The sequence below is a fragment of the Erinaceus europaeus genome, chromosome 8 (genome assembly GCF_950295315.1).
Source record: "Erinaceus europaeus chromosome 8, mEriEur2.1, whole genome shotgun sequence".
Lineage (NCBI taxonomy): Eukaryota > Metazoa > Chordata > Mammalia > Eulipotyphla > Erinaceidae > Erinaceus > Erinaceus europaeus.
The window spans coordinates 12,436,637-12,455,475 of record NC_080169.1 but is presented as its reverse complement, the minus strand read 5'-3'; the positions used below and the strand labels follow the sequence as shown (position 1 = coordinate 12,455,475).

Sequence of the window (18,839 nt, the reverse complement as noted above, 5' to 3'; positions counted from 1 at the left end):
TCTTTTATCCTCTAACATCTCAGGGTGTATCTCTGCAAGATGAAAGCTCTTAAAACCATACTTTCAGGGGCTGTTCTCCTACCTGCAGGGAAGGACAGCTCCTAGGTATTATCCAGTGTCCAGTCAGGGCCCAACTTCTATGAAATCACAAATCTTCTCCCCAATAATTTCTTTCTTTCTTTTTTATATTATCCATTGGTTAGAGACAGCCAGAAACTTAGAGGAGGAGGGGAGATAGAGAGGAAGAGAGACAGAGTCACCTGCAGCCCTGTTTCACCACTTGTGAAGCCTTCACCCTGCAGGTGGGGACCAAGGACTTGAATCTTGTTCCTTACATATGCATTTACATGTGCACTCAACCAGGTATGACACCACCTGAGCCCTCCTCTATAATTTCTTTAAAATTTTATTTACTAATGAAAGAGAGAGAGGGAGGTAGAGAGAGAGAGAGAGAGAGAAAGAGAGGAAGAAAGAGAGAGAGAGAGGACCAGAGCATCACTCTGGCACATGGGATGCCAGGGATCAATCTTGAAACCTCATGCTTGAGAAATCAACATTTTATATACTGTGCTATCTTCCAGCACCGCCCCCCATAAATTTTTATTAAAACTCTATCCATGGGTCAGGTGGTGGCTTACCTGGGAAAGAGCATACATTGCCATAAGTTATGCCCCAGATTCAAACCCCAGATGCCCACCTGTAGGAGAAAGCTTCATAAGTGGTGAAGCACTGCTGCACAGTCTCCCCTACAGTCCTCTCCATTTCTCATGCTCTGTCCAAAAATGGCTGCTGGGAATGGTGAACTCATGCAAGCATCAAGTCCCAGCGATAAGCTTGGTAACAAAATAAAGAACAAAGAAAACCATTTTCAAAATAAGATGCAGCCAGTAGGTCTCCCAAATAAATCTCTCAGCTCATAAAGGTTCTTCTTGCCTTTGGGGGGGAGGATTGGGGAGTTATTTCTTTGTTAAGGAAATTGGCCAGCAGATGTCAGGGAGCTGGTGTGTCTCTTTCCCATCTGCGTGGTATTTGTGATCACGGACAAACATGGCGGTCTCAGTCACTTTATAGGGAATCGCAGGGTAGTGGCCCTAGCGGCTGGCAGTGCCTAGCAAGCTGTCGCTTCCGGGGACATGAGTTTGAGAGTATGTACAGTCAAGAGAGAGAGAGGCCTGATAGTTATTATTTTACCCTTTATCTTACTTTATTTTTCTTTTCTTCCCCTATTTTTAATTTTTTTATTTGCCTCTTTAAAAAAATTTTATATTTATTTCCCTTTTGTTGCCCTTGTTGTTTTTTATTGTTGTAGTAGTTATTATTGTTGTTACTGATATCGTTGTTGTTGGATAGGACAGAGAGAAATGGAGAGAGGAGGGGAAGACAGAGGGGGGAGAGAAAGACAGACACCTGCAGACCTGCTTCACCACCTGTGAAGCGACTCCTCTGCAGGTGGGGAGCCAGGGGCTCAAACCGGGATCCTTATGTGGGTCCTTGTGCTTTGCGCCATGTAAGCTTAACCCACTGCACTACCATCCGACTCCCTTTGTAGAAACCTCTTTAACTTGGTCCCTGAGAGTCCTTTTGTGTCACCTTGGGAGTCTTTGCCTCCTAGTTCTCTGCTTGATGATGTTCTGGGCAACCAGCTGGCCCTGGAATTGTTTCTTCAAGGAGCCAAATTTCCTCACTGGGCATCTGTACCTGCAGGCCGGGGAAGGGGTGGGGGGATGGCACACCAAACTTGGACTGGCCCTCATCTCTGAAACTTTCATTAGATATGCTCTATGGTTTACTTTATTTACTTATTTATTTTATTGTATTTTTGGTCATCTCTGGGTGCTATTCACTGATTCCAGGCTGCCTTTTTTTTTTTTTTAGCTAGACAGAAAGAATGCAAATGCAAATGAAACCATAGCAGTGGGGCTGAGCAGTGGTATAGCTGGTTAAATGCACATAGTGCTATGCAAGGACCTGTGCAAGGACCTGTGCAAGGACCTGTGCAAGGACCTGGGTTCGAGCCCCTGCTTCCCACCTGCAGCAGCAAAGCTTCACAAGTGGTGAAATGGTGCTGCAGGTGCCATTCTTTCTCTCTCTTTCTCTATCTCCCCCTCTCCTCCCATTTTCTCTCTGTCCTATTAAATAAAATGGAAAACAAACAAACCAAAACCCCACAGCTCTGAAGCTTTCATCAGTGTGACGGGGTGAGGCTCAAACCTGGGGCACACACATGTCAAGGCAGTGAACTATCCAAGTGAGCTATTTTGACAGCTCAGTATTTTATTTTTAAAGAATAAAAAGGGTCAAATTCAGGTTTATATAATTCTATTTAATTTCTTCACTTTGTATCTCCTTTCTCTCCCCCTGACAAAACACCCATACCTCCTAATGACATAAAGATAATCACATATTTATTTTTCTGACATATCAAAATAACAATATTATTTGTAACAAAATGATTACTAAGAATCATTACAGACTCCCCCCCCCCCCATCCTTAGTCCTTAGGGTATCCTCTGAGATAAACAATAAAACCACTGTATTTTAAATTTAGTTTAAATGATTCTTTTCCTTGCTGTTCTGCTACCAATTTGACATACTTTGAGGCTCATTGGTTTTGTTGTGCTTTTAATTTTAGAGATTGGGTTTGGAAAATGTTATTCTGTTGTATAATTACACAGAATGTTGGGTTGGCTCAGTATATTCAGAAGGCTTTCTTTCCCCATCCTGGCTCCTGAATCAAGTTTTGGTTTCCTTCTAGCTTTTGGTGGTGGCCATTGTTCTCAAATATATGCAGATAAATCTGCATATTCATGCCCCTGAATCTTGGCTAAATGATCTCTGCCCCTTTCCTCCTGGTTTTCCAACAGCCGGGCTGTCAGGGGAGAGAGAAGAGACCAGGTGGAGCGGGAACGCAAATCTTTATTCACACAGATGCCCCAGAGTTGGGTGTAGCACAGAGGTTTAGGCCACGTGGAGCTAGCAAAATGGCTGCCTCCCACTATACACACCAGCCCTTCTCTGGGTTGGGATGTGGAAGAAAAAAGAGAGGGAGAAGGGGGGGGAGAGAGAGGGCGCAAACATGAGTGACTTTTATAGGGGAATTCTGGAAGTGGCAAGTCGGGACGGGATTGACTAGGTAAAGGGGGTGGAGAGAGGCAAAAGGCATGCTGGGAAGGTGGAAGTGTCCTTAGTAACTGTTGCAGTGGTTTTAACTGAATCAGCAATACCCTGAGGAGATAAGGTGGTGTGATCTGTAAATAATACTTGCATGGAAATATAATGGTTTGTGGGTCCTGCCAATGTTCGACCACATCTGCACAATTTCCCAACACCTCCCCCTTCCCTTTCATCTAATGGCCATAGTATAGGAAATTTAGAGTGGAGCAGGCTTAATGTTTTTTTAAGGAATGCCAGGCTCAGGTGGGAAGATGTAGGATGTTTCTGTGGGGGAGGGAAGACTTACACAGCCACCAACCTTGTGAGATTTATGTGTCGCCTTTTGCTCAACCCCTCTGTAGAGAGAGAGACTTACCTGGAGGGACTCATCACATAGGTTAAGCTCTGCCAGGCTTCACCATCTCGTCACAATATTTCTACCCTTATATCTTTCCCTTATCTTTCTGTCTAATCATGACATTTAAATGGGTCAATGTCTGTAAAAGACTCCATCTGTGACAGAGGAATAGTAGTGTAGGGGTGAACAGAAACCTTTTGGGCATAAACCTGAATGATATCATGCAGGCATTTTCAAAAGAACTGGAACAAGACAGGAAGGGACAAGTAGAGGAGCAGCAAGAGCCAGTGTGATGCCAAGGGGAGGCCTGGTAGAGCTTAACCTATGACATGAGTCCCTCCAGGTAAGTCTCTCTACACAGAGCCTGACGATCACACCAGAGCAGTTAGCTGTCCCATTAGTTCTGTTACTACCACAAGTCCTTATGTATCTGGGTTATCAGCGGGCTTCTGACACAAGGCGGGCTGACCACCAGGTGGCCATTGTGGTCTAGGATCTCTCAGAAACAGTCACTAGGAGGACCTGGGCACATATGAAGGTCTGGGTCTCCTGTGCCCCTGGCCTCCACTGCCAGCATGCTAACTACTTTGGTTAGATGTGCAGTGCTTTGCAATGCTCTGCTTCCAGGCCTCTGTGTCCTCAGTGTCTGACTGGAGCACAAGTCTCTTGACAAGAGAAATCCCATTTTGTGGATTGAAAATCAATTTTAAGAGCTTAGATGTAACCCCCCCCTCCCCAAAAGAAAAAGGTATGAAAAGGGTTTGGCAAGGAGATGGATCCCACATACACCTGGAGCCAAATCCTTATCAGAGGAAGTGAGTGCCAGAGACTGAACATGCCAGTTGAGATCTAGAAACAGTATCAACTTGAAGATTCAACAGATTGAGTTGGCTTTCCTGCCCTCACACAGCCTGAGGCTTGCTGGCCCTGGCATTGTGTTGCCTGTTGCTTCTTCCTCATTGTCTGAACACTGCTCTCACAGGCCTCCAAGGCTCATGAGCCAGCTCGGTGGGACTCTGGAGAACTTCTTTCTTCTCTGGTAGGCTTTCTAATGTCTGACTTTATGTTGCTTTAATACTCATACAACTATGTGTTTATGGTGGTGTGGAAGTTCAAGTAACGCATTTCCAGAGATACCCCAAGCTGTAGGCAATGTTTTATCTTCCACTTTCGGCTTTAAATGGGACCGGCCAACTACCAGCTTGCTCTCCATAGTCAGCCAGGGCCAGGCAGTGGCACGTCTGGTGAAGCACTCACATTACAGTGAGCAAGGACCTAGATTCAAGTCCCTGGTCCCCACCTGCCAGGGGAAATCGTTGTGAGTGATAAAGCAGGGCTACAGGTGTCTCTCCCACTATCTCTACTCCCCTCTCAATTTCTCTCTGTATCTATCCAATAATAAATTAATAACTAAAATTTAAAAATAGATTAAAGCCATCAAACGACATCTGGCTGTCAAGAGGAAAGGATCTGGCTTCCAATGTTATCTTTATTCACATGCCTTTCCATGGAGGTCCTCAATGTTCAAACCATGGCACCACAGAGGAAATGTCTTGGCTCTGGGGCAAGAGGATGGGGGAGCCCAGGGTCATGCTGTCTCCCCCCTCTCTGTCTCCCTCTGTCTTCTCTCTGTCTGAATGAAAAAGTGTTCAGGGATCCGTGAAACCACACATGCATGAAGTCCTAACTAAAAAGAACAAACAAACCAACCAACAAAATATGAAGAAAAGAACACTTGCTCTGTGGGAGACTTGACCAGGTGTCCTGCATCCCTGCTTCTCAGTCATATAAGAAACCCTGATAGGGTGTGGGTGGTGGTGCACCTGGTTGAGCGCACATGTTACAGTGCGCAAGGACCCAGGTTCAAGTCCCCGGTCCCCACCTGCAGGGGGAAAACCTTACCAGTGGCGAAGCAGTGCTGTGTCTCTCTGTTTCTCCTTCTCTCTAGTCCACCCTTCACTCTTGATTTCTGGCTGTTTCTTTTCAGTAAATAAATAAAGATAATAAAATAAATTAAAAAAATAAACCCTAGTGTGTAGTCAGTGCTTTGCACTGTCCAGAAATGTAGCCTGTGCTTTGTAGTCAGTGCTTTGCACTGCCCAGAAATGTAGTCTGGGAGGCCTCTGCCTTCTGCTCACAGGGCAGCTCCTGGAGAGCCCACCCCATCTCCTGCTTCTGAGTTGTTGGGAGGGAGGGCATGTTGCTTGGAATCTGCTGCTTGGGCTCAAAGCTAAATGAACTCTACTCCTTTCTCCATCTGCAGGAGGGGTCTTCTTTGGGGAGTTGTTTGTGACCATTGGAGGGGAGGAGGCTGTGTCCAGAGCAGCTCAGCTGCCTGGATGGAGCCCTAATGGCCAAAGGTCACATGTCACCTGAGCCAGTCCTCCTAGTCTCCAGACACCTTACAGCCACACTTAGTCATGCTCCATCAGTCTTCCACGTCATACTTCCCTTAACTTTGTCCACCCCCAGCAAACTGTACTCTACTGCCAGGCTAGCACTGCGGGTGTTTCTTCCCAGGCACATGCTCTCTGGATTGGAGAGAACTTGTCCAGAGCCAACCTGGGCTGCTGCTTACTCAGCGACATGGGAGAGAGACCAGGAACTCGTGGTGGAGCGGGAATGCAATGCAATGCCTTTATTGATCAGAGACAATGCCTTTATATGTATCTTTAATTGGAAGTGGCAAGTGGGAAAAGGAAATAGCTAGTAGAGGGGATGGAAAAAAGAGTGAGAGGTTAGAAAGCTTCCATAGCAGCTGTTGTGAAGGTTCTAAGCAGTGGGATTAACCAATAACCTGCAGGCAGGGTGGGTCTCAGGCAAAACAATGATTATGTACAGGCAGGGTGGGTCTCAGGCAAAACAATGATTATGTAAATAGACCACAGCATCAGAGCAGGGGGCCTGCCAGACACTCTACTTCCTGGGAAGCAGACTGGCTTGGCCTGCAGCCTGCACCACTCGGTAGCTGTGTGGTCACAGGGCAGTCAGGAATGTTCTTTGCCTAGAAGGTAGGGCAGCTGTGTCCCAGCACCCATGTGGGCTGCTGTGTAATGCTAACAACATTGGTAATTCGTATGCAGACTGACCACGTTGTCGTGGGCTTGATATTCCAATGATGACCTTGTAAAAGGAGTGACTGTTGTGACAACAATAATGGCTGTTGTAAAGTACCCTGTGGTTGCTGCACCCAAGACCCCCACTCCCTCCAACCTGGCCGCAAGCATCAGGGAGATAGCAGTGTTCCCTCTCCCTCATTGTGTCCTCCGGTGTGGTGATCTGAGGCTAGCTCAGCCTGTCTGCAGGCTCCAGCTTGCTTTGAAGTCACCAATGCTCAGGGTAGAGGGAATGATGCATGGGCTGGGAAGAGGGGAGCCCAGAATTCCACTGCCCTGCTGTAGTGGTCTGCCTGCCATCAGGACTCCCCATGTGCAGTGCCAGAGGCCCAAGGAAGTCTGAATGGAACCGCTCTGTGGGGCCAGAATTGCCTGGGAGGGGGGAACCTCCTGGATTCTCAGCTGGCAGAGGAGATGAGGTTTTGGGAGCCTCAGGGGATCACCCCACACCTGCAGCTCCAGCGCCTGTGTGTACAAACACCCCATTACATCTGATTACAAACCATTAGTGCAATTAGGTTAGCCCCTCTCCACTCTCTGGGGCCTGCAGCCAGCTGTGTTGGGGGCCTGGGATAGAATAACAAACAGCTTCCTGCAGAGGCGGCTGCAGCGGCTAGCTCTTGAGGCCCTGAGATCCCCATTCCCTTGTGTCAGGGAGTCTGAACTGCAGACTGTCTCGAGAACCACGGCGTGGACTTGCACTGCTATCCCACTAGACCCTGGCCTTGGCCTTGATGAGGATGATTTTATTTGCTTTTCTTCCCTCCACCCACTCGCACCGCATCTCTTTTATCCCCACCTGCCTTCCCCAGAAGCCTTTTAAACCCCGATACTTAGTCACCTCTGGCCCAGTTCTCCCTGGGGGGGGGGGACTGAGTCAGAGAGACCCTCCACATCACTTCCCTGACCCTCCACGCTGAACACAACTCGTCTGCTGGACTTGAAAGGGCCACCAAGCTCCACACTTAACCGGGAGGAAGAAAAGAGGCTGCGAGCTGTTTGTTCTGGACTCAGAGTGAGTGTGTGCGGCGCTTCAGAGCCTGGCTGGAGCTGTCCTCTGCCAGCCTCAGCCCGCCCCGCTGGAGTGCAGGCATCCTGCTTATTGCCTGGAACTTTAATGAGCACGTTTCACCAAAGAGAAGGCAGTTTCATTCCCAAATTTCCATTCAAGGCCTCCTGCTGGTCGGGTCTTACAGTGGCTCTTGTCAGGCTGCCATATGGAATGTAGCCGCCATGATTTACTCCTGTGTGAACTAGGGCTTGTGGGGGATGGTTTGTGTACACACACACACTCACACACACTCATACGCTCACACTTCTTACTCTGCCTCTGTCATTCCAGATGTGACTTTTCTGTTTCTCCTGGCAAGAGGGACTATGTCTCTGAGGGACAGTGCCTTGCAGCTTGCCTAGGGCTGTAGTTTTGTTTGTTTGTTTGTTTTTTCTTTGGTGGTGTGTGTGTGTGTGTGTGTGTGTGTGTGTGTGTGTGAGAGAGAGAGAGAGAGAGTCTGGGGACTTCATCAATGTCAGTGGGGAAATCCCTGGGCAAAGATGGAAAGCTGGTTATACAGTGTGTTCCTCTCCCCTTGAATCAGTCTGTTTTGGCCATTGGAGTATAGTCTAATTGTTGAAACCCTGACTTGTAGGATTTGATTTCTTTTTTTTTTTTTTTTACCTCCAAGGTTATCACTGAGGCTTGGTGCTGGAAATATATATATATATATATATATATATATATATATATATATATATATATATATATATGTATATATGGAGAGAGGGAGAGAGAGAGAGAGAGAGAGAGAGAGAGAGGGAGAGAGAGAGGGAGAGAGAGAGAGAAGTGAGTCCAGAGCACTGATCACCTCTGGCTTATGGTAGCACTGGGCATTGAACCTGGGACCTGGAAGTCTCAGGCATGAAAGCCTTTTTTGCATAGACTTTGTGCTTTCCCCCTGCCCTGAATGTGTTCATTCTACAGATTCTGTGGGTTACAGTGTAAGCCCCCATGAACATGTTTCCCAGAAGTGTTTGACAGGATGGGAGAAAGGTCCAGGTTCTGGGGGGAATCCCACCTACCCTGCGACCCCCAGCACATGCTCAGAGACTGATCACCAGGAAGACCCCTAGGGCCCGCCCTGCCTTGATGGCTGCACTGGTGACCTCATGCCTCACCTGAAAGATAGTTCATACTTGAATTGTGGGGGTCACTCCCCTCTCATCTGGAGCCTTGTCCCTGGCATAAGCAAACAAGCCATCTGTGATGGCACTGTGTTAAGCTCCAGGCTGAGTTGTGGACGTATGGCCCGATACATCAGCTCAACACAGACAGGAGACCGAATCAGACTGTCATCCCTCTCCCCTTTACCATCTCTGTCTCCTTCTTGCCTCCTCTGTCAGACTGTAGCACCCCTGGAGTTTTCCATCCCAGGCCCCGCTGTCCAGATGCCAATTCTCCCAAGGAGTGGAGGTGAAGGGCTTACCTTAAGTCAGGCTGGGAGGTGAACCGATAAGACATTATTTCTAAAATAGAACTGACTATCTAGACAACTGGTTATTAACTTGAGGAAGGGAGTGCTATTTCAGGCCCAGCATCAGGAAAGCACTTTTCTATGAGCTTGTTTTGAACTTTTTTTGTAGGTGCTTGTCTATGAGGAGAACAGTGAGCAGCTCATTTCCAGGGTCCCAGGACAGCAGCAGTGGAGGAAGCACATGACACAGCAGAAGGTGAGGTGTGGCTTCTCCCAAAGGTGTCTTGAAGGCGCTATCATGTAGGTGTGCTTCCACACTGGGAGCAAAGGGAAATGGTATAGCCGACCACCACATCCTTCACTGCTCAGGGATCATGGTCTTCCCATGCTGTGGTTAGCATTTATGCCCTGTCAGGGCTCCATCTGTCGTCATCAGGGTTTAGCAAGCAATGAAGACCAGGGTTTGGTTTGAGAACAGATCTAGAGTGTCAAGGTCAGAGTGTAACCAGGGTAAGGTAGAGTGTGAGCAGAATCAGGGTCAGAGTGTGAGCCGGGTCAGGGTCGGAGTAGAGTCAGGGTCAGAGTGTGAGCAGAGTCAGGGTCAGAGTGTGAGCAGAATAAGGATCAGAGTGTGAACAGGGTCAGGGTCAGAGTGTGAGCAGAATCAGGGTCAGAGTGTGAGCAGAATAAGGATCAGAGTATGAGCAGGGTCAGGGTCAGAGTGTGAGCAGAATCAGGGTCAGAGTGTGAGCAGAATAAGGATCAGAGAGAGAGCAGGGTCAGGGTCAGAGTGTGAGCAGAATCAGGGTCAGAGTGTGAGCAGGGTCAGGGTCAGAGTGTGAGCAGAATCAGGGTCAGAGTGTGAGCAGAATAAGCATCAGAGTGTGAGCAGGGTCAGGGTCAGAGTGTGAGCAGAATCAGGGTCAGAGTGTGAGCAGAATAAGGATCAGAGTGTGAGCAGGGTCAGGGTCAGAGTGTGAGCAGAATCAGGGTCAGAGTGTGAGCAGAATAAGGATCAGAGTGTGAGCAGGGTCAGGGTCAGAGTGTGAGCAGAATCAGGGTCAGAGTGTGAGCAGAATAAGGATCAGAGTGTGAGCAGGGTCAGGGTCAGAGTGTGAGCAGAATCAGGGTCAGAGTGTGAGCAGAATAAGGATCAGAGTGTGAGCAGGGTCAGGGTCAGTGTGTGAGCAGAGTCAGGGTCAGAGTGTGAGCAGAGTCAGGGTCAGAGTGTGAGCAGGGTCAGGGTCAGTGTGTCAGCAGGGTCAGGGTCAGTGTGTGAGCAGAGTCAGGGTCAGAGTATGAGCAGAGTCAGGGTCAGAGTGTGATCAGGGTCAGGGTCAGAGTGTGAGCAGGGTCAGGGTCAGTGTGTGAGCAGGGTCAGGGTCAGTGTGTGAGCAGAGTCAGGGTCAGAGTGTGAGCAGAGTCAGGGTCAGAGTGTGAGCAGGGTCAGGGTCAGAGTGTGAGCAGAGTCAGGGTCAGAGTGTGAGCAGGGTCAGGGTCAGAGTGTGAGCAGGGTCAGGGTCAGTGTGTGAGCAGAGTCAGAGTCAGAGTGTGAGCAGAGTCAGGGTCAGATTGTGAGCAGGGTCAGGGTCAGAGTGTGAGCAGGGTCAGGGTCAGAGTGTGAGCAGGGTCAGGGTCAGTGTGTGAGCAGGGTCAGGGTCAGTGTGTGAGCAGAGTCAGGGTCAGAGTGTGAGCAGAGTCAGGGTCAGAGTGTGAGCAGGGTCAGGGTCAGAGTGTGAGCAGAATCAGGGTCAGTGTGTGAGCAGAGTCAGAGTCAGAGTGTGAGCAGAGTCAGGGTCAGAGTGTGAGCAGGGTCAGGGTCAGAGTGTGAGCAGGGTCAGGGTCAGAGTGTGAGCAGGGTCAGGGTCAGTGTGTGAGTAGAGTCAGGGTCAGAGTGTGAGCAGAGTCAGGGTCAGAGTGTGAGCAGGGTCAGGGTCAGAGTGTGAGCAGGGTCAGGATCAGAGTGTGAGCAGGGTCAGGGTCAGAGTGTGAGCAGGGTCAGAGTCAGAGTGTGAGCAGAGTCAGGGTCTGAGTGTGAGCAGAATCAGGGTCAGAGTGTGAGCAGGGTCAGGGTCAGGGTGTGAGCAGAGTCAGGGTCAGAGTGTGAACAGAATAAGCATCAGAGTGTGAGCAGGGTCAGGGTCAGAGTGTGAGCAGAGTCAGGGTCAGAGTGTGAGCAGGGTCAGGGTCAGAGTGTGAGCAGGGTCAGGGTCAGAGTGTGAGCATGGTCAGGGTCAGAGTGTGAGCAGGGTCAGGGTCAGTGTGTGAGCAGAGTCAGAGTCAGAGTCTGAGCAGAGTCAGGGTCAGAGTGTGAGCAGGGTCAGGGTCAGAGTGTGAGCAGGGTCAGGGTCAGTGTGTGAGCAGGGTCAGGGTCAGAGTGTGAGCAGAGTCAGGGTCAGAGTGTGAGCAGGGTCAGGGTCAGAGTGTGAGCAGGGTCAGGGTCAGTGTGTGAGCAGGGTCAGGGTCAGAGTTGAGCAGAGTCAGGGTCAGAGTGTAAGCAGGGTCAGGGTCAGAGTGTGAGCAGGGTCAGGGTCAGAGTGTGAGCAGGGTCAGGGTGTGAGCAGAATCAGGGTCAGAGTGTGAGCAGAGTCAGGGTCAGAGTGTGAGCAGGGTCAGAGTGTGAGCAGAATCAGGGTCAGAGTGTGAGCAGAGTCAGGGTCAGAGTGTGAGCAGGGTCAGGGTCAGAGTGTGAGCAGGGTCAGGGTCAGGGTGTGAGCAGAGTCAGGGTCAGAGTGTGAGCAGGGTCAGGGTCACAGTGTGAGCAGGGTCAGGGTCAGAGTGTGAGCAGAGTCAGGGTCAGAGTGTGAGCAGGGTCAGGGTCAGAGTGTGAGCAGGGTCAGAGTGTGAGCAGAATCAGGGTCAGAGTGTGAGCAGGGTCAGAGTGTGAGCAGAATCAAGGTCAGAGTGTGAGCAGAGTCAGGGTCAGAGTGTGAGCAGAATCAGGGTCAGAGTGTGAGCAGAGTCAGGGTTAGAGTGTGAGCAGGGTCAAGGTCAGAGTGTGAGCAGGGTCAGGGTCAGTGTGTGAGCAGAGTCAGAGTCAGAGTGTGAGCAGAGTCAGGGTCAGTGTGTGAGCAGAATCAGGGTCAGAGTGTGAGCAGAGTCAGGGTCAGAGTGTGAGCAGGGTCAGGGTCAGTGTGTGAGCAGGGTCAGGGTCAGTGTGTGAGCAGAGTCAGAGTCAGAATGTGAGCAGAGTCAGGCTCAGAGTGTGAGCAGGGTCAGAGTGTGAGCAGAATCAGGGTCAGAGTGTGAGCAGAGTCAGGGTCAGAGTGTGAGCAGAGTCAGGGTCAGAGTGTGAATAGAGTCAGGGTCCGAGTATGAGCAGGGTCAGGGTCATAGTATGAGCAGGGTCAGGGTCAGAGTATGAGTAGAGTCAGTGTCAGAGTGTGAGCTGGTCAAGGTCAGTGTGTGAGAAGAGTCAGGGTCAGATGTGTGCTGAGTCAGGGTCAGAGTGTGAGCAGAGTCAGGGTCAGAGTGTGAGCAGGGTCAGGGTCAGAGTGTGAGCAGGGTCAGGCTCAGGGTGTGAGCAGAGTCAGGGTCAGAGTGTGAGCAGGGTCAGGGTCACAGTGTGAGCAGGGTCAGGGTCAGAGTGTGAGCAGAGTCAGGCTCAGAGTGTGAGCAGGGTCAGGGTCAGAGTGTGAGCAGGTTCAGGGTCAGAGTGTGAGCAGAATCAGGGTCAGAGTGTGAGCAGGGTCAGAGTGTGAGCAGAATCAAGGTCAGAGTGTGAGCAGAGTCAGGGTCAGAGTGTGAGCAGAATCAGGGTCAGAGTGTGAGCAGAGTCAGGGTCAGAGTGTGAGCAGAGTCAGGGTCAGAGTGTGAGCAGGGTCAGGGTCAGAGTGTGAGCAGGGTCAGGGTCAGTGTGTGAGCAGAGTCAGAGTCAGAGTGTGAGCAGAGTCAGGGTCAGAGTGTGAGCAGGGTCAGGGTCAGAGTATGAGCAGGGTCAGGGTCAGAGTATGAGTAGAGTCAGTGTCAGAGTGTGAGCTGGTCAAGGTCAGTGTGTGAGAAGAGTCAGGGTCAGATGTGAGCTGAGTCAGGGTCAGAGTGTGAGCAGGGTCAGGGGTCAGGGTGTGAGCAGGATCAGGGTCAGAGTGTGAGGAGGGTCAGGGTCAGAGTGTGAGCAGGGTCAGGGTCAGAGTGTGAGCAGAGTCAGGGTCAGAGTGTGAGCAGGGTCAGGGTGTGAGCAGGGTCCGGGTCAGAGTCTGAGCAGGGTCAGGGTCAGAGTGTGAGCAGGGTCAGGGTCAGAGTGTGAGCAGAGTCAGGGTCAGAGTGTGAGCAGGATCAGGGTCAGAGTGTGAGCAGAGTCAGGGTCAGAGTGTGAGCAGAGTCAGGGTCAGAATGTGAGCAGGGTCAAGGTCAGTGTGTGAGAAGAGTCAGGGTCAGATGTGAGCTGAGTCAGGGTCAGAATGTGAGCAGGGTCAGGGGTAAGGGTGTGAGCCGGGTCAGGGTCAGAGTGTGAGCAGGGTTAGGGTCAGAGTGTGAGCAGGGTCAGGGTCTGAGTATGAGCAGGGTCAGGGTCAGAGTGTGAGTAGAGTCAGTGTCAGAGTGTGAGCAGGGTCAAGGTCAGTGTGTGAGAAGAGTCAGGGTCAGATGTGAGCAGGGTCAGGGTCAGAGTGTGAGCAGGGTCAGGGTCAGAGTGTGAGCAGAGTCAGGGTCAGAGTGTGAATAGAGTCAGGGTCCGAGTATGAGCAGGGTCAGGGTCAGAGTGTGAGTAGAGTCAGTGTCAGAGTGTGAGCAGGGTCAAGGTCAGTGTGTGAGAAGAGTCATGGTCAGATGTGAGCAGGGTCAGGGTCAGAGTGTGAGCAGAGTCAGGGTCAGAGTGTGAATAGAGTCAGGGTCCGAGTATGAGCAGGGTCAGGGTCAGAGTATGAGTAGAGTCAGTGTCAGAGTGTGAGCTGGTCAAGGTCAGTGTGTGAGAAGAGTCAGGGTCAGATGTGTGCTGAGTCAGGGTCAGAGTGTGAGCAGAGTCAGGGTCAGAGTGTGAGCAGGGTCAGGGTCAGAGTGTGAGCAGGGTCAGGCTCAGGGTGTGAGCTGAGTCAGGGTCAGGGTGTGAGCAGGGTCAGGGTCACAGTGTGAGCAGGGTCAGGGTCAGAGTGTGAGCAGAGTCAGGGTCAGAGTGTGAGCAGGGTCAGGGTCAGAGTGTGAGCAGGTTCAGGGTCAGAGTGTGAGCAGAATCAGGGTCAGAGTGTGAGCAGGGTCAGAGTGTGAGCAGAATCAAGGTCAGAGTGTGAGCAGAGTCAGGGTCAGAGTGTGAGCAGAATCAGGGTCAGAGTGTGAGCAGGGTCAGGGTCAGAGTGTGAGCAGAGTCAGGGTCAGAGTGTGAGCAGAGTCAGGGTCAGAGTGTGAGCAGGGTCAGGGTCAGAGTGTGAGCAGGGTCAGAGTGTGTGCATGGTCAGGGTTAGAGTATGAGCAGGGTCAGGGTCAGGGTGTGAGCAGAGTCAGGGTCAGAGTGTGAATAGAGTCAGGGTCCGAGTATGAGCAGGGTCAGGGTCATAGTATGAGCAGGGTCAGGGTCAGAGTATGAGTAGAGTCAGTGTCAGAGTGTGAGCTGGTCAAGGTCAGTGTGTGAGAAGAGTCAGGGTCAGATGTGTGCTGAGTCAGGGTCAGAGTGTGAGCAGAGTCAGGGTCAGAGTGTGAGCAGGGTCAGGGTCAGAGTGTGAGCAGGGTCAGGCTCAGGGTGTGAGCAGAGTCAGGGTCAGAGTGTGAGCAGGGTCAGGGTCACAGTGTGAGCAGGGTCAGGGTCAGAGTGTGAGCAGAGTCAGGGTCAGAGTGTGAGCAGGGTCAGGGTCAGAGTGTGAGCAGGTTCAGGGTCAGAGTGTGAGCAGAATCAGGGTCAGAGTGTGAGCAGGGTCAGAGTGTGAGCAGAATCAAGGTCAGAGTGTGAGCAGAGTCAGGGTCAGAGTGTGAGCAGAATCAGGGTCAGAGTGTGAGCAGAGTCAGGGTCAGAGTGTGAGCAGAGTCAGGGTCAGAGTGTGAGCAGGGTCAGGGTCAGAGTGTGAGCAGGGTCAGGGTCAGTGTGTGAGCAGAGTCAGAGTCAGAGTGTGAGCAGAGTCAGGGTCAGAGTGTGAGCAGGGTCAGGGTCAGAGTATGAGCAGGGTCAGGGTCAGAGTATGAGTAGAGTCAGTGTCAGAGTGTGAGCTGGTCAAGGTCAGTGTGTGAGAAGAGTCAGGGTCAGATGTGAGCTGAGTCAGGGTCAGAGTGTGAGCAGGGTCAGGGGTCAGGGTGTGAGCAGGATCAGGGTCAGAGTGTGAGCAGGGTCAGGGTCAGAGTGTGAGCAGGGTCAGGGTCAGAGTGTGAGCAGAGTCAGGGTCAGAGTGTGAGCAGGGTCAGGGTGTGAGCAGGGTCCGGGTCAGAGTCTGAGCAGGGTCAGGGTCAGAGTGTGAGCAGGGTCAGGGTCAGAGTGTGAGCAGAGTCAGGGTCAGAGTGTGAGCAGGATCAGGGTCAGAGTGTGAGCAGAGTCAGGGTCAGAGTGTGAGCAGAGTCAGGGTCAGAATGTGAGCAGGGTCAAGGTCAGTGTGTGAGAAGAGTCAGGGTCAGATGTGAGCTGAGTCAGGGTCAGAATGTGAGCAGGGTCAGGGGTAAGGGTGTGAGCCGGGTCAGGGTCAGAGTGTGAGCAGGGTTAGGGTCAGAGTGTGAGCAGGGTCAGGGTCTGAGTATGAGCAGGGTCAGGGTCAGAGTGTGAGTAGAGTCAGTGTCAGAGTGTGAGCAGGGTCAAGGTCAGTGTGTGAGAAGAGTCAGGGTCAGATGTGAGCAGGGTCAGGGTCAGAGTGTGAGCAGGGTCAGGGTCAGAGTGTGAGCAGAGTCAGGGTCAGAGTGTGAATAGAGTCAGGGTCCGAGTATGAGCAGGGTCAGGGTCAGAGTGTGAGTAGAGTCAGTGTCAGAGTGTGAGCAGGGTCAAGGTCAGTGTGTGAGAAGAGTCATGGTCAGATGTGAGCAGGGTCAGGGTCAGAGTGTGAGCAGAGTCAGGGTCAGAGTGTGAATAGAGTCAGGGTCCGAGTATGAGCAGGGTCAGGGTCAGAGTATGAGTAGAGTCAGTGTCAGAGTGTGAGCTGGTCAAGGTCAGTGTGTGAGAAGAGTCAGGGTCAGATGTGTGCTGAGTCAGGGTCAGAGTGTGAGCAGAGTCAGGGTCAGAGTGTGAGCAGGGTCAGGGTCAGAGTGTGAGCAGGGTCAGGCTCAGGGTGTGAGCAGAGTCAGGGTCAGGGTGTGAGCAGGGTCAGGGTCACAGTGTGAGCAGGGTCAGGGTCAGAGTGTGAGCAGAGTCAGGGTCAGAGTGTGAGCAGGGTCAGGGTCAGAGTGTGAGCAGGTTCAGGGTCAGAGTGTGAGCAGAATCAGGGTCAGAGTGTGAGCAGGGTCAGAGTGTGAGCAGAATCAAGGTCAGAGTGTGAGCAGAGTCAGGGTCAGAGTGTGAGCAGAATCAGGGTCAGAGTGTGAGCAGGGTCAGGGTCAGAGTGTGAGCAGAGTCAGGGTCAGAGTGTGAGCAGAGTCAGGGTCAGAGTGTGAGCAGGGTCAGGGTCAGAGTGTGAGCAGGGTCAGAGTGTGTGCATGGTCAGGGTTAGAGTATGAGCAGGGTCAGGGTCAGGGTGTGAGCAGGGTCAGGGTCAGAGTATGAGTAGAGTCAGTGTCAGAGTGTGAGCTGGTCAAGGTCAGTGTGTGAGAAGAGTCAGGGTCAGATGTGTGCTGAGTCAGGGTCAGAGTGTGAGCAAAGTCAGGGTCAGAGTGTGAGCAGGGTCAGGGTCAGAGTGTGAGCAGGGTCAGGCTCAGGGTGTGAGCAGAGTCAGGGTCAGAGTGTGAGCAGGGTCAGGGTCACAGTGTGAGCAGGGTCAGGGTCAGAGTGTGAGCAGAGTCAGGCTCAGAGTGTGAGCAGGGTCAGGGTCAGAGTGTGAGCAGGTTCAGGGTCAGAGTGTGAGCAGAATCAGGGTCAGAGTGTGAGCAGGGTCAGAGTGTGAGCAGAATCAAGGTCAGAGTGTGAGCAGAGTCAGGGTCAGAGTGTGAGCAGAATCAGGGTCAGAGTGTGAGCAGAGTCAGGGTCAGAGTGTGAGCAGAGTCAGGGTCAGAGTGTGAGCAGGGTCAGGGTCAGAGTGTGAGCAGGGTCAGGGTCAGTGTGTGAGCAGAGTCAGAGTCAGAGTGTGAGCAGAGTCAGGGTCAGAGTGTGAGCAGGGTCAGGGTCAGAGTATGAGCAGGGTCAGGGTCAGAGTATGAGTAGAGTCAGTGTCAGAGTGTGAGCTGGTCAAGGTCAGTGTGTGAGAAGAGTCAGGGTCAGATGTGAGCTGAGTCAGGGTCAGAGTGTGAGCAGGGTCAGGGGTCAGGGTGTGAGCAGGATCAGGGTCAGAGTGTGAGCAGGGTCAGGGTCAGAGTGTGAGCAGGGTCAGGGTCAGAGTGTGAGCAGAGTCAGGGTCAGAGTGTGAGCAGGGTCAGGTGTGAGCAGGGTCAGGGTCAGAGTCTGAGCAGGGTCAGGGTCAGAGTGTGAGCAGGGTCAGGGTCAGAGTGTGAGCAGAGTCAGGGTCAGAGTGTGAGCAGGATCAGGGTCAGAGTGTGAGCAGAGTCAGGGTCAGAGTGTGAGCAGAGTCAGGGTCAGAATGTGAGCAGGGTCAAGGTCAGTGTGTGAGAAGAGTCAGGGTCAGATGTGAGCTGAGTCAGGGTCAGAATGTGAGCAGGGTCAGGGGTAAGGGTGTGAGCCGGGTCAGGGTCAGAGTGTGAGCAGGGTTAGGGTCAGAGTGTGAGCAGGGTCAGGGTCTGAGTATGAGCAGGGTCAGGGTCAGAGTGTGAGTAGAGTCAGTGTCAGAGTGTGAGCAGGGTCAAGGTCAGTGTGTGAGAAGAGTCATGGTCAGATGTGAGCAGGGTCAGGGTCAGAGTGTGAGCAGGGTCAGGGTCAGAGTGTGAGCAGAGTCAGGGTCAGAGTGTGAATAGAGTCAGGGTCCGAGTATGAGCAGGGTCAGGGTCAGAGTATGAGTAGAGTCAGTGTCAGAGTGTGAGCTGGTCAAGGTCAGTGTGTGAGAAGAGTCAGGGTCAGATGTGTGCTGAGTCAGGGTCAGAGTGTGAGCAGAGTCAGGGTCAGAGTGTGAGCAGGGTCAGGGTCAGAGTGTGAGCAGGGTCAGGCTCAGGGTGTGAGCAGAGTCAGGGTCAGAGTGTGAGCAGGGTCAGGGTCACAGTGTGAGCAGGGTCAGGGTCAGAGTGTGAGCAGAGTCAGGGTCAGAGTGTGAGCAGGGTCAGGGTCAGAGTGTGAGCAGGTTCAGGGTCAGAGTGTGAGCAGAATCAGGGTCAGAGTGTGAGCAGGGTCAGAGTGTGAGCAGAATCAAGGTCAGAGTGTGAGCAGAGTCAGGGTCAGAGTGTGAGCAGAATCAGGGTCAGAGTGTGAGCAGAGTCAGGGTCAGAGTGTGAGCAGAGTCAGGGTCAGAGTGTGAGCAGGGTCAGGGTCAGAGTGTGAGCAGGGTCAGGGTCAGTGTGTGAGCAGAGTCAGAGTCAGAGTGTGAGCAGAGTCAGGGTCAGAGTGTGAGCAGGGTCAGGGTCAGAGTATGAGCAGGGTCAGGGTCAGAGTATGAGTAGAGTCAGTGTCAGAGTGTGAGCTGGTCAAGGTCAGTGTGTGAGAAGAGTCAGGGTCAGATGTGAGCTGAGTCAGGGTCAGAGTGTGAGCAGGGTCAGGGGTCAGGGTGTGAGCAGGATCAGGGTCAGAGTGTGAGCAGGGTCAGGGTCAGAGTGTGAGCAGGGTCAGGGTCAGAGTGTGAGCAGAGTCAGGGTCAGAGTGTGAGCAGG

General features: G+C 52.0%; 1 long non-coding RNA gene across 1 annotated transcript in view; it reads left to right on the top strand.

Moving 5' to 3' along the window:
* LOC132539865 (uncharacterized) overlaps nucleotides 1-18,839 on the top strand; it is a 47,711-nt gene that overhangs the window by 17,810 nt on the left and 11,062 nt on the right. Inside the window, exon 2 of the long non-coding RNA XR_009551132.1 lies at nucleotides 9,265-9,351. This is a non-coding gene — a long non-coding RNA (uncharacterized LOC132539865). The remainder of the gene's footprint in view (nucleotides 1-9,264; nucleotides 9,352-18,839) is intronic.